The sequence below is a fragment of the Lathyrus oleraceus genome, chromosome 7 (genome assembly GCF_024323335.1).
Source record: "Lathyrus oleraceus cultivar Zhongwan6 chromosome 7, CAAS_Psat_ZW6_1.0, whole genome shotgun sequence".
NCBI classification, from domain to species: domain Eukaryota; kingdom Viridiplantae; phylum Streptophyta; class Magnoliopsida; order Fabales; family Fabaceae; genus Lathyrus; species Lathyrus oleraceus.
The window spans coordinates 280,582,156-280,596,594 of record NC_066585.1 but is presented as its reverse complement, the minus strand read 5'-3'; positions in this window follow the sequence as shown (position 1 = coordinate 280,596,594).

The following is a 14,439-nucleotide window of genomic DNA, read 5'->3' as shown; positions in this document are numbered from 1 at the left end:
ATTTCTGTTGTGATACATTATTGATGTATGGACTATTGTGTGAGATTCTATGATGCTTTTCTTTGCTTTGGCTTTGTGCAGCCTTTTGTAATACCCCGTATTTCCTTAAATACCCAAATTCCTATTAATTGAGATCAATTGAGTTCTTATATACTCTAAAAGTTATCAATTGGGATAAATAGAGTAAATAAGGAGTTCAGGTTGACTTAATTAATATTAATTGGGACATTTTGGTAACACTAATAATGGGTTAATAGCTCTGGTAGAACAAATATTACAAGTTTAGTGCCACTTGAGATATTTGTTGCTACTAGTAACCACTTTCTTACCACACATTTCTCATGGCCACTTGGTAATGATGTTTGACTCACTTACCACCACATGTTATTATCATATACAACCTACCATAAGCCACTTCATTTCTCAATGTATTAGAAAGGTTAGGGGAGTAAAGAAGAAGCTCAAGAGAAGAAGAGAAATCAAGCTAGTGGGGAAGAAGAAGAAGAAGAAAAGCTTGGAACCAACACCATCATCTTCATCCTCATCTCATCTTCAACAACTTCTCATCTTCCATTCTTGAGGTGGGTTCTAGTTAGAAACCCTAGGATTTCTAGGAGATTAGGGTTGTAGAATCATAGAGAAGTCATGAAAATCCATGCTATATGATGAATATTCCTCTTGATGTTGTTATTTTTATGAACATGTGCTTTGATATGTTCTTCATGATTATTGTGACTACATGATTTGTTGTGGTTGTGGTTAAATGATTTGTTGTGGTTATGACCTTGAAATCCTTGTGGTTATGAACTTGGAAACCTTGCTATATATGTGTATATGAGCATGTAGTATGATGGGTTTTGTTGGAAGAAGAAGTGGATGGTTTGTTAGAAATGAAGTAACAAAGGAAATGGTGTTTTGAGAAGTGGAAATGCGGGAATGTGAGAGGACCAATCGATTGGTCCCTGTAACCAATCGATTGCACAACCCTTTTGTTTTGCAGAAAATGTAATTTTAGTAGGACCAATCGATTGACAGTGTATTACAATCGATTGCACAAACTTTCTATTTTGGAATAGTGGAAAATTTTAGTGAGCCAATCGAGTGACACTGAGGATCAATCGATTGGTCCTTTGCAAACTTTGAAAAACAGAAATGTTAGAGGAACCAATCGATTGGGCTTCCCCAACCAATCAATTGACTTATGTTAAAAACTTCAAAATCCATTTCTTAAGTGTTTCTAAGTGCATTGTTCCAACCATTAATCATTTGTGATGCTATGCTTGTGTTGAATACATGCTAATGGTGAAAATTACATGATGAATCAAGTAAGTTAACCTAGGATTGGTATTAGGCCATGAGTTAGGTTTATAACTTAGATAACATTGGATGACGGTATTCATTCGTATGACGCTTATGTGGAGGAAGTGGACGAATGGTTGACATGATTGAGAATGAGATGCATTGTATGGAACATGCCATGTTATTGTTTATGTATTGTGGTGAATGAAGTCACCTGTGATTGATGGATCTTGTTATGATTTGTGGAACCGATCATGTATTCAGAATGTGTAATTTTCTGTGATGATGCACATCTCTATTTGGTATGCTTAGATGAGTAAGCATTGGGATGTGAGACTGATGATTCGTGCCTCAATTGGGTTTGATTCCCAACCACGGTGGACGTGGGGGAAATGTGGACACCTAAGTGGGTTAGATTCTCATACGGTGAAAGAGACCCTTAGTGGGTTAGATTCCCATACGGGTGACGATCGCTTGAACTGGGGATTAAGCCTCATAGAGGACCCGATATCCACCGCGAAAGTCGAATCATACGAGCATGCATGAACCGGGCCTGGCTTAGACATAAGTCCATTCGGGAATTGATGTTTCGTGATCTGAATAATGATCGTGGTTGAGTTGTGAGAACTCAGGTGCATGTTGCCATACATTGCGAGTTAGTTTCCCCATTGCTTAAGTCTTCGTTCCCTTGTTGACTTGAGTTGAATATTGATTAGAAAACCCTGTAGAGCCAAGTGGACCCATAAGATAGGGAACCCACTGAGATTATTATCTCACCCCATGTTATTGATTATTTTTCAGGTGGTTCTGAGCAGGCGAAAGGTAAGGACAAGATAGAGTGATGTCTTGCTTACTTGATGACTGGATGGTTTTCCGCTACGTAGATATTTTTGGGATCATTGTTTAATGATCTAGCTCCTAGTAGTTTTCTTTTGGGCACTTTTGTGTACATTTTGTGCCACATTATGTTTCTTTTGGGCATGTATGTATATGTACACTGTGCCGCTAGGCGCTTATGTAATTCAGTATCAGTTTTACATTATGTATAATATGTATTCTAGACATATATTATATGTGGGTGTTACAGTTGGTATCAGAGCAAGTCGTATCCTCGGCCTAGCCATGAAATATTATAAGTATTTCTTTGTGCCTCATATGTGGGTTGTCATCATTGTCCTTGGTGTTATATTCGTAGTATTGAGCCTGGTCAACTTAATTCTATTTGTATGACATTCAGGATCATGGTTGACAGACGCAAAGGTTGTGGTAGACCCAGAACCCAGAATTCAGACTCTAAACCCCCAAGTGGTAGTGAAGGTTTTCAATGGCCTCAGTTTGTACAACAGATGCAACAACAACATAACCAATTCATGCAATAGATGATGCAACAGTGGAATGGTGGTTTACATCCTCAAGGGGTTCCACAAGAAGCTGCAGGTGGTAGTTTCCGAGAATTCTTCCGCGTGAATCCTCCTGAATTTGATGGTGGGTTGAATCTTGTGAAGGCTCAGAAGTGGATAACCAGCATGGAAAGGATTTTTTAGATAGTGCATTGTAGTGAAGAGAATAAGGTTGTGTTTGCTTCTCACAAGCCGCGTACGCGCCGGATGAGAGGTGGAAGATTGATCAGTTTATTTTTGTTTTGAGGGGTGAAATTTCTCATAGTGTTTCTCAAAGGGAATTCACTACTTATGCTGAATTGTTAAGGCAATGCTATGTGGCTAAGAATAGTTTGAAGAAAGTTCAAGAAGAAAGGGATCAGTATATGAGTGGACAGAGAGACCAAGGGAGGCCAGGTAGCCAGTTCAGGCCTAGACCTCGGGATTCCAAAGGAAAATAGGTGCAAAATGCAAGACCTAACCACCCTCCTCAATGTCAAGTGTGTAAGAAGTCTCATTTTGGAATATGTGTTGGAAGTGGAATTTGGTGTTTTACTTGTCAAAGGGAGGGACACATGTCTAAGGAATGTCCTCAGAATAAGAATCAGATGTAAGGGAAGAGCACCGGTCGAGTTTACACTTTGGATGCAAGGAAGGCTAAGAGCAACAATTCCTTAATTGCTGGTATATGTCTCGTCAATGATCATCCTTGTTTTGTATTGTTTGATTGTGGGGCGACACACTCTTTATAAAGGAGCCTGTGTGTTCTCGAAGATTGATTTGCGATTGGGGTATCATCAAATAAGAGTTAAGAGTTTGGATGTACCAAAGACCGCATTTAGAACCTGATATGGCCATTATGAGTTCCTTGTCATGCCGTTTGGTGTAACAAATGCCCATGATGTTTTCATGGACTATATGAATCGGATATTCCAACCTTACTTGGACCAGTTCGTGGTGATCTTTATTGATGACATTATTATTTATTCTCGTACTCCCCAAGAGCACGGAGAACACCTAAGGATTATTCTATCTGTACTGCAAGAGAAGCAACTTTTTGCCAAGTTAAGTAAGTGTGAATTTTGGATGAACGGAGTGAAGTTCCTTGGTCATGTTATATCACAAGGAGGAGTATCAGTGGATCCATCAAAAGTTGAAGCAATTATTAATTGGGAAAGACCGAAGAATGCTTCCGAAGTCAGAGGTTTCTTAGGTTTAGCAGGTTACTATCGAAGGTTTATAAAGGGGTTTTCGCAGATAGCATTACCAATGACTAGACTTACCCGGAAGGAAATTTCTTTCAAATGGGATTCGAAGTGTGAGAATAGTTTCATGAGTTTGAAGGAAAGGCTAACGACTGCTCCTGTTTTAGTCATCTCCGACCCTAGTAAGTCTTATGAAGTATTTTGTGATGCCTCTAAGAAAGGATTAGGAGGGGTGTTAATGCAGAATGGTCAGGTTGTAGCTTATGCCTCTCGTCAGTTGAAGCCTCATGAAGAGAACTATCCAACTCACGACCTTGAACTAGCTGTTGTTGTTTTTGCCTTGAAGGTGTGGCGACATTACTTGTATGGAGTGCGTTTTGAGATGTTCACCGATCACAAGAGTTTGAAATACTTATTTGACCAGAAAGAGTTAAACATGAGACAGGGGAGATGGATGGAGTATTTGAAGGACTTTGATTTTGAGCTTAAGTATCACCCGGGGAAGGCGAATAAGGTTGCGGATGCCTTAAGTCGGAAAGAGATGCATAAAGTTAAGTTGATGATGTTAGAATACACATTGTTGGAAAAGTTCTGAGATATTAATCTTCAGTTTAGTTGGACGTAGGATGGTGTGATAATGGGAAATTTGAATGTTACTTCTAACTTAAGGGAAGAGATCCAATAAGGACAAATGATAGATGAGAAGTTGCAAGAGATGTCGATTCAACCAGGTTTTGCTCAGTCACCGGATGGAGTTATTCTATTTAATCAAAGGATTTGTGTTCCGAATGATGCCGAGCTGAAAAGAAAAGTTTTGGAGGAAGGCCATAATGGGGCGTTTACCATACATCCGGGTTCGTCAAAGATGTATCAAGACTTGAAGAAGGATTATTGGTGGCCTGGAATGAAAATGGATATTGCAGAGTATGTGTCGGAATGCGTAGAATGCCAGCAGGTAAAGATCGAACATCAGAAGCCAGGTGGTTTATTGCGACCTTTAGAGATTCCAGTTTGGAAATGGGATAGTATTTCAATGGATTTTGCAGTGGGGTTACCTCGGACCCAAGATGGTTATGATTCAATTTGGGTGATTGTGGATCGGTTGATTAAGTCCGCGCACTTCTTGGCCGTGAAGACTACTTACAAGGCAAGTCATCTTGCATGATTGTTCATTTTAGAAATTGTTAGGTTGCATGGTGTTCCAACTAGTATTATGTCCGATACAGACCCAAACTTTACTTCAAGATTTTGGAAAGCATTCCAGTAAGCTATGGGATCCAGATTATGTTTAAGTACTTCCCATACGGGTGACGGTCGCTTGAACTGGGGATTAAGCCTCAAAGAGGACCTGATATCCACCGTAAAAGTCGAATCATACGAGCATGCATGAACCGGGTCTGGCTTAGACATAAGTCCATTCGGGAATTGATGTTCTGTGATCTGAATAATGATTATGGTTGAGTTGTGAGAACTCAGGTGCATGTTGCCATACATTGCGAGTTAGTTTACCCATTGCTTAAGTCTTTATTCCCTTGTTGACTTGAGTTGAATATTGATTAGAAAACCCTGTAGAGCCGAGTGGGCCCATAAGATAGGGAACCCACTAAGATTATTATCTCACCCCATATTGTTGATTATTTTTTAGGTGGTTCTGAGCAGACGAAGGGTAAGGACAAGATAGAGTGTTGTCTTGCTTACCTGGATGGTTTTCCGCTGTGTAGATATTTTTGGGATCATTGTTTAATGATCTAGCTCCTAGTAGTTTTCTTTTGGGCACTTTTGTGTACATTTTATGCCGTGTTATGTTTCTTTTGGGCATGTATGTATATGTACAATGTGCCGCTAGGAGCTTATGTATTTCAGTACCAGTTTTATATTATGTATAATATGTATTCTGGACATATATTATATGTGGGTGTTACACCTTTTATGGATTGATGTTGGCATGAATGGTGAGCTTCATGCTAGCTCTTGTATGTTATTGTTGGTTATTGCTCTGCAGGTCTGCCACTGATGAATTGTTGTTGTTATGATGGATGCTTAGAATGTGTTGGTTGGTATGTGAACTGTGTGAAGCATGCCATGCTTTGTTGCCTTCTACATGGTATTTCTGTCATAGGGTTGGTTAATTGAATGGTTTACATATGACAACATTATGTGTATGTTGGCCTGCTGCTATGTAAAATGTTGTGCATGATTATGTTATTCTGAATATTATGACAGGTTGCTATGCGTGATGGCTTTGGTTTGTACAAGTATGATAGGGCTGCCACATGAACTAATGCATTGATTAACTTGTCATGTGTTAATGGAAACAAAGACTATGCTGGCTACTATGCAATGTTGTGGTACTTTGGATGTTTGTAATAATGGCCATGCTTTTGCTATGCTTGCAAGGTTAGTTTGTAATGTGAGTATATGCATGTTATATATTGTTAAGAATGTATTGTCATGTTGACATGTTTTGAAATGATATGTGAATTTTATTAGATGCATAGCTGAATTGATATAAAGTTATGACTTCATGAAGGCTTGGCATGAAACTTAATGAAAGCTCATGGTAATGGTTTGGAGAAAACAAAGGTTACTTGTTCATGAAGAAATATGCTTGGTAATGGAATCAAATGGAATGAATGCAAGATAATGAAGAATCAAAGGGTCATTAGGGGTAGGAATGTGGAAATTAGGTCATTTGACTTTGGTCACCTAATTGACCAAAAAGTCAATACTTGACCAAAATTCAACTGTAGGTCAACTTTATATGTTTTTTTTGTATTTTTTTGTATGGACCATTTGTAAATGATATTGAATGAATAAATGGACACTTTTGAGTGAAATGGTTATTTTATGATTCAAAGAAACAATGCTTTATTTTCAAATTATGAGTTTTCTTTCTAAAAATCCATGTTTGAATCAAAGCCTTAAAAATGAAAGAAATATGATATTTGAATGAATTATGGACATGAACAAATGGTTTAGGGATGAGAACTATGAAAATGGACTAGGAATATGAGCTAGAACACTTGAACCAGTAGACCATGAATGTATGATGACACATGAACCAATGGACTAAGCATAAGTGTTATGACTCAAGAACAAGTGAACTCTGAATACACCATGAATCAAAGGTTAATGGACTAAAAATGTATAATGAACCATAAGCCAATGGACCAATAATGCACTATGAAGTATGAAACAATGAATGCACCAAGGACTTGAATAAATGGACTATGATATTTGAATGAAACATTCCCTTTGAATGAGGACTTTGAATGCATGATGAATCATGAGCTAGTGGATTGTGAAGCATGAATCAATAGACTGTGAATCCACCATAGACCTAGAATCAATGGACTTGAATGGAAACTAGAATGAAATATGACTTGAATGAAAGCTTAAATAAGACTTGAATAACAAGGTCTTAGATCAGATGAATCATCAAGCAAGTAGGCATGTAAATGCAATGGTCAACTTGTTGAATGATTCCCGAGAACAAATAACGCACTTGATGATTGATGATGCATACCATAATGATCAAGAACCACACTCCAATGAATTAGGGTTCCACAACTAATCACAAGATAAATAGACAAACCACATTGTCCATAAATGCCAAGTATCCAAGATTAGGGTTTCAAGATGAAAACCACCTAATCAAAGACCTCAAACTAAGCAAGAGGCTCTATAACCAAATCCCAACCACATGGTTCCCAAGATTAGGTTTTCATGATCAAGTTCAAGCTCATAATACAAACCACATGATCCATGAGTACCCAAGACCAAGAACTAGGGTTTTGTGCATAAGTGAATACCATGATTGAAATCTCCATGAATTAAGGTCCCAAGTAACAAGAAATTAGGGTTTTACCCATTGATTCCATATTTACTATAACACCACATTCCCTAGGGCTTGATTCTAAAGCAAACCCTAGATTTGTTAGATATAAATAACCACAATCTTTGATTCTATGATGACATGTTTAAAAGTGTTAACATGAATGAATGATGCACGTGTATTTGGTATGAATGTGGGCAGATGAATCTCAAGGAAAAAGTCATATGAAAAGTGAAGGGAAAATTTTGGGGTATGACACTTAGCATGACTTGGTCTTCTGTAACATCGGTTGGTCTGCACATCGAAGTTATTTCGTTGAAGTATGCAAGATGTGCCCAAAGGTATACAATCGTGTTCCCGTCGAATGAATTGTCTCTTAAACATGAAAGCACATAATTTTTATTATCAAAGTTAGTCAGGTTTGTCGGTACAAACCCTCTCGAAACATGTCCTTCGTCGGTCCTTTTGCAGTAATCCCCCATAGTAGGTGGTGGTACCATTTCCATAGTATTCTCCTCTTCAGTGTACGAAGAAATCAGTGGTTGACCTTCTACTAAGATTCTTTGAGCTAGAGTTACCTCTCTAACTTCTCTCCTGATAGCACACACGGTTCTTTCAATTTCTGGATCAAACAGTGTCAACAATGATCCTGAGCTACGCATACACAAACAAGAAATACCTCAGTAGCACTATGATTAACAAGAAAATACAACAAAAGTCAAAAACTAAAAACAAAACATTACATAATCGTTGCCTTATTGAAATATCAACAGTCCTCGGTAAATGCACCAATAGTGTCGTAGTAATATCGAATTCACAAGGATTTCTTTTTAACAATACCAAAATTGTACAATGCGTAGAAAGTAGTAAATATGGGAGGGGGTTTCAGATTTCAAAGTGAAAATAAACTAAGTGTTCATACATAGTTATGGAAGCGGTGAGGTTGTGTATAGAATCCCCTATTTATCTATTGTTGATGTTTGATGCCTTACATGAATAAACTCATCATTATAATGCCACGTCAAATTAACAAAACCATGATAACAAATCCTTTGCGATATAGCTCACTAACCACTACTCGGAGCTTCCTATCCCTAGTCCACTAGCGTAAGCAGGTTTAGGCGATGCATCAGAGTGTAATTCACTAGCCATAACTCGAGGTTTCCTATCCCTAGTTAACCAGCGTAAGCATGACAATTTCCCTAGGTCCAACATATAGACTAATGGTCAGTATTCCCTATATTCCCAAAATCAGATTAAAAGAGTATCTTACATAAAAATCATTACAATCAGTAAATAATTGAATATAATTATAGATCAAATAATTCATGCAAGGTAAAATCAACATATTGCCCAACAATATTGAAACATGTTCATCTAAACACAACCTAATCTAGAGGAGTTTAGCTACTCATAATTCAAAATACAATACCAAAAACAATTAAGAATAATTTCATATGAGACTCCTTGAAGGATTTGCCTCTAATGGCCTTAAATGCTCTCAAATCACCCCTAATGCTGTAAAAACTGTACTTCTGGTGCCAATTTTCGTAATCCTTGAAAAAGTGCAGAAATCCCCTTAAATAGCCTTCAGGATGGACTAGAACGCGTCAGAAAAGCCAAGAAAAATAAGCCATCGCACGCATGATGACCTGCATCGCACGATGCAACCTTCATTTCCTTATCGTATGCACGATGTCGCGCGTGATTATTCCAGTGGTTGCAAGATTTTGCTCCCCTTTTCACCTAATTTTTCAGTAAGTCCAATTTTTTCACACTTAGTTATGTTTCCCTCATTCTTTGGTCTTTCTTCTTCATTTTTCCTTCTCTTTAACTTCTTTTGATCTGTTTCTTAGGCCGAATTCATGCAATGACCGACAGTCATCACAACCCCAAACTTGAATTGTTGCGTGTCCTCAAGAAACTTGTCAAGGACTGCACATTTGAACAAAAAACAAGTAGCACAATAACAATTTAACATCACCATATAATTTTTATTGACCTGACCATCATTCTAGCTTTCGGCTTCAATTCGACAAATTTGAAAAACTTCCTCAAACTTTAAAGAGTACTCAACTTGTCTCTCATCTCACCTTGACTCACTTAATGGATAAGGTAATCTCTCAATCAACATACAAAATCGTTTATGCTTAGCTTGATCATGTTCTAATATAATTCATCAAATAAATCAAAACACACACATTTGAGGACTTTTTAGGTTGTATCTTGGCTTATATTCAGGTAGGATATTATTGGGAAAATAGGTTTAAACCTTTGGAGTCAGGTGCCTAGTTCTCCTTCTATCATCATACCCCTTTGTTCCTTCTTGGTGGTACTATATATTTTTCTATTGTGGCCTTTATTATGCTTGGCATTATTTTACTTTTTTTTTGAAGAAGTGTCTTTTTCCATTTCTTATTTTTTCACAATTTTTGAATTTTGACCAATTTTCTCTAGTACCCTAACCCCAAACTTAAAACTTTGCTCACTTCCAAGAGCAACCCCAAACATAATATTTTTCATACAACTTAAAAACTACTATTCTACCTAAATCCAAAGAGAGGGTGGATAGATAAGTTCTTTTAAGCCATATAGCAATTAAGACTAAGTCACTGAAAGAAAGGCTAAGCTCAAAGTGGTTAGCAACAGATATACCTATTACTACATGGTGGTTTAAAAAAACGCTCAAAGTTATAAAAAAAAAACTGCCTCAGTGTGTTTTAATCAATTAAGAAATTTTTAATCAGAATTAGTTCAAAGCATAAATCAGTAATGCATGGATACACTCAAAAAGAAAGAAAAGTGAACAATGAAATTTATTTGACTCAAACCTTACTAGTTAAGGTATCTGAAGGTTGAGTACAAGTCCTTTGATTCTTTTCTCATCCTTTACCTTTAAGTTATAAGTTGCTCTCTTGAAGATCAAGTTTCTCTTGGATCATTTTTTCAATGCTAAAGTGATAAACTTGTAAATCTGCGTGATGTTGCGCCTGATAAATTTGCACGCACGATGCAATCTTTATATCCATATCGCACGCGCGATGCTGGCATAATTATTCCAGTGGCTGCACGCTTTTACTCCCTTTTCACCTAATTTTTCACTAAGTCCAATTTCTTCATACTTAGCTCTTTTTCCTTCATTCTTTGATCTTTCTTCTTCATTTTTGCTCCTCTCTAACTTACTTTGATCCGTTTCTTCAGAAGAATTCATGCAATGACAAACTGTCATCAACCCCTTCTCTTAGATACATTTCATACTTACAAGCATTAATATGTTATTATCGTTTATAAATTGCCTCCCCGGTTAAGAGCTTTAAAGAGATATCAACTCCTACTCTCCACTAAAAACCTTCCTCAATCTATAATATGGATTATTTGGTCTTATAAATATTTGATGCCCAAGGTAAATAATCTATTTTCCATTGGTTAATTGGTGGTATCATGTATCAACTTCATATATATGGCACACTTAATGTTCCTAAACTTTCTACCACGATAAATTTTCATATACAGGAAAGTCATTAATTGTGCAATACAATATATCATGTATCCTAAAAATTTCACCTGAATACATATCATCAACACCAACACCTTCCTCCCACAAAACTCTTAAATATTAAATCAATGGAATTAGATAAACATTTATGTCTTTTCCTGGTTATTCTAGACCCGAAATCATCATAGTTAACATCATTAGTTTGCCCTTCATGCACAACCACAAAGATAGATTGTAAATTAAAAGAAGAACATGTCATAAAGTATGGTTAGTATTCAAATAACCAAACAGGTCCATTTCATCGGTGGCAAGTGCAATCCTAAGGTTTATGGTCTCATGGCCGAAATCCAAAAACAACGAAACAATTTTCTTCTATTAACAAGAATCTGCTACATGGAAAAAATTTCCATCACATTTTCTTCCATCTACACACCATCTGATATTCTTTGAATCATTTACATTTTCAAATAATGTCTTGAACCTTGTAAGTGTTGATAGGTACCACGTCACCTTGGCAGGAGGAGTCTTTCTGCTTACACCATAATCATTATCAGCACCATTATCCATCAAATTATAGTGTGACTCCCCGTACCCAGACATTCATTCAGGTTTTCACACTTTTTCCTATATAATATGTAATCATTAGGAAATGCATGTATTTTGATATAGTCCACACCCATTGGACATAATATCTTCTTAGCCTCATAATTAAAGCTTGATAACATGTTAGCTTTTGGAAGCATGTCTTTCAACAATTCAAACAATTCATTAAAACTTGTATTCATCCACCCACTTTTTACCTATAGATTAAAGAGTCTTAACACCCTAAACAATGGTGTAAAATTTGTGCACCCCAGATATAACGGTTCTTCCTTGTCACTATGTAATCATACACATGGGATCTTCTAAAAGAACCTTCTCAAATATCGTGGATCATATCTTCTAGTTGATCATCCATATCCTTATCAACTTCATCTATATGTGACACAATTGGTTGTTTTTTTCTATTCACCGTGACACACCCATGTCGTATAATGTTGACAAATTCTAGCACAACATAAATGATTGAATATTTCTTTTTTCCACATTTTTTTGTATTCCCGCATAAAACACAATCACAATAAAAAATTCCTCCATTGTTAGCAAGTTTTCTTTCAGTAAATTCAAGAAATTCAACCACTCCATTCTTATACTCCACACTTAATCTATTAACTTTCATCTAAGTATGATTCATAACTACGTACTTTTTGAAAATAAAATCAAAGCTCTACATAAATTAATCATGTGATTTGAATAAAAACTTTTTTAAGTTCAAATTTTCTTAGTTACATTGTAATATCAAAACATTACTAAGTCACATTATAATAAATCTACACATATATATTAAATTAGACACACATTGCAAAGTTACATTTATAAACTACATGTTTTAACAACAAATATTAAATAGAGATTTTATCACAACTTTAAGAGAGATGTCAAAACTTTGATAATAACAACAATAACAACAACAATATCAATAATAACAACATCATCATCAACAAAACCAATAACAACAACAACAACAAAACAACAACAACAACAAAACAACAACAACAACAACAACAAAAACAACAACAACAACAATAGCAACATCATAAATAACAACAACAACAATAGTAGCATTAACATCAGAAGCAACAATAACAACAACAAAATTTTTAACAATAGCAACAATAGAAGCAACAACAATAGAAACAGATGGGTCATCATGAGGGGAAGCATTCACATTGAGTCAAACACTCACTTAAAGGTCAAAGACTCACCCAAACAAGTGAGAGAGATGCCACATATTCACTCAAAACCTTAAATTGATAGGTGTATGGGTCCTCTTACTTATAAAGTGCTCAACCTCCATTTTTCTAAGCAATGTCGGACTTAGAACTTACACCTATTTCTCATCACAACTCACAATTGTTTCTCAACAATCTTCTCCTCAAGTGCGAATCCATCCACTATACTCCCCCTCAAGCGGAAGCTCTTTCATCCACATGCTTGTACCACCGTTGAAAGATATCTGTATATTGTCATGGGCACTTCAACGGAACTTGTGAGGAAGACCACCATGTCAGGAAGACTTTCGCTACAAAGAGTCGATCCCTTATTTGAACTGGGCTTTGATAAAATTTATAGGGTTATCACGATAGGGAAGCATTCACAATTGGTTAAACATTCACCTAAAGGTAAAAGACTCACCTAAACAAGTGAGAGAGATACATATATTCATCTAAAACCTTAAGGTGATATGTGTATAGGTTCTCTTACTTATAAAGTTCTCAACCTCCACTTTTCTAAGCAATATGTGACTTAGAACTCACACTTGTTTCTCAACATAACTCACATTTCTTTCTCTACAGAAACAACATCATCGACAACAATAACAACAACATCAATAGCAACAAGAATAACAACAAACAAAAACAATAATAAGAACAATTACAACAACAACAACAACATCAACAACAACAACAACAATAATAACAAAACAACAATAACAACAACAACAATAACAACAACAACAACAACAAGATCAACATATATAGAAACAACAATAATAATAATAACAGGAAACAATAGAAGCAACAACAGCAACACCAACAACAACAATAGCAACAACAACAGCAATAACATCAGCAATAACAACAACAACAACAACAACAATAACAATAACAACAACGATAACAACAACAATAACAACAACAACAACAACAATAACATCAACAACAACAACAACATCCACAACAACAACTAGAAATAGAAAAGGCAATAACAACAACAATAACAACAACAACAACAACGAAAGCAATAGCATCATCATCATCATCAACAACAACAATAATAACAACATCAACAACAACAAAAACAACAACAAAAATAGCAACAAAACCAACACCAACACCAATACCAATACCAACACCACTACCAAAAACACCACCACCACCACCAACAACAACAATAACAACTAGAATTACACCACCACCACCAAGAATATCAACACCAACACCAACAATAATAATAACATCAACACCACCACCACCACCAATAACAACAACTACTACTACAACAACAACAATAACAACAATAATAACAACCACATCAATAAGAACAATAACAATAACAACATTAGCAAAAATAACAACAACAAAAGCAATAACAACAACAACAATAATAACAAAAGCAACAAAA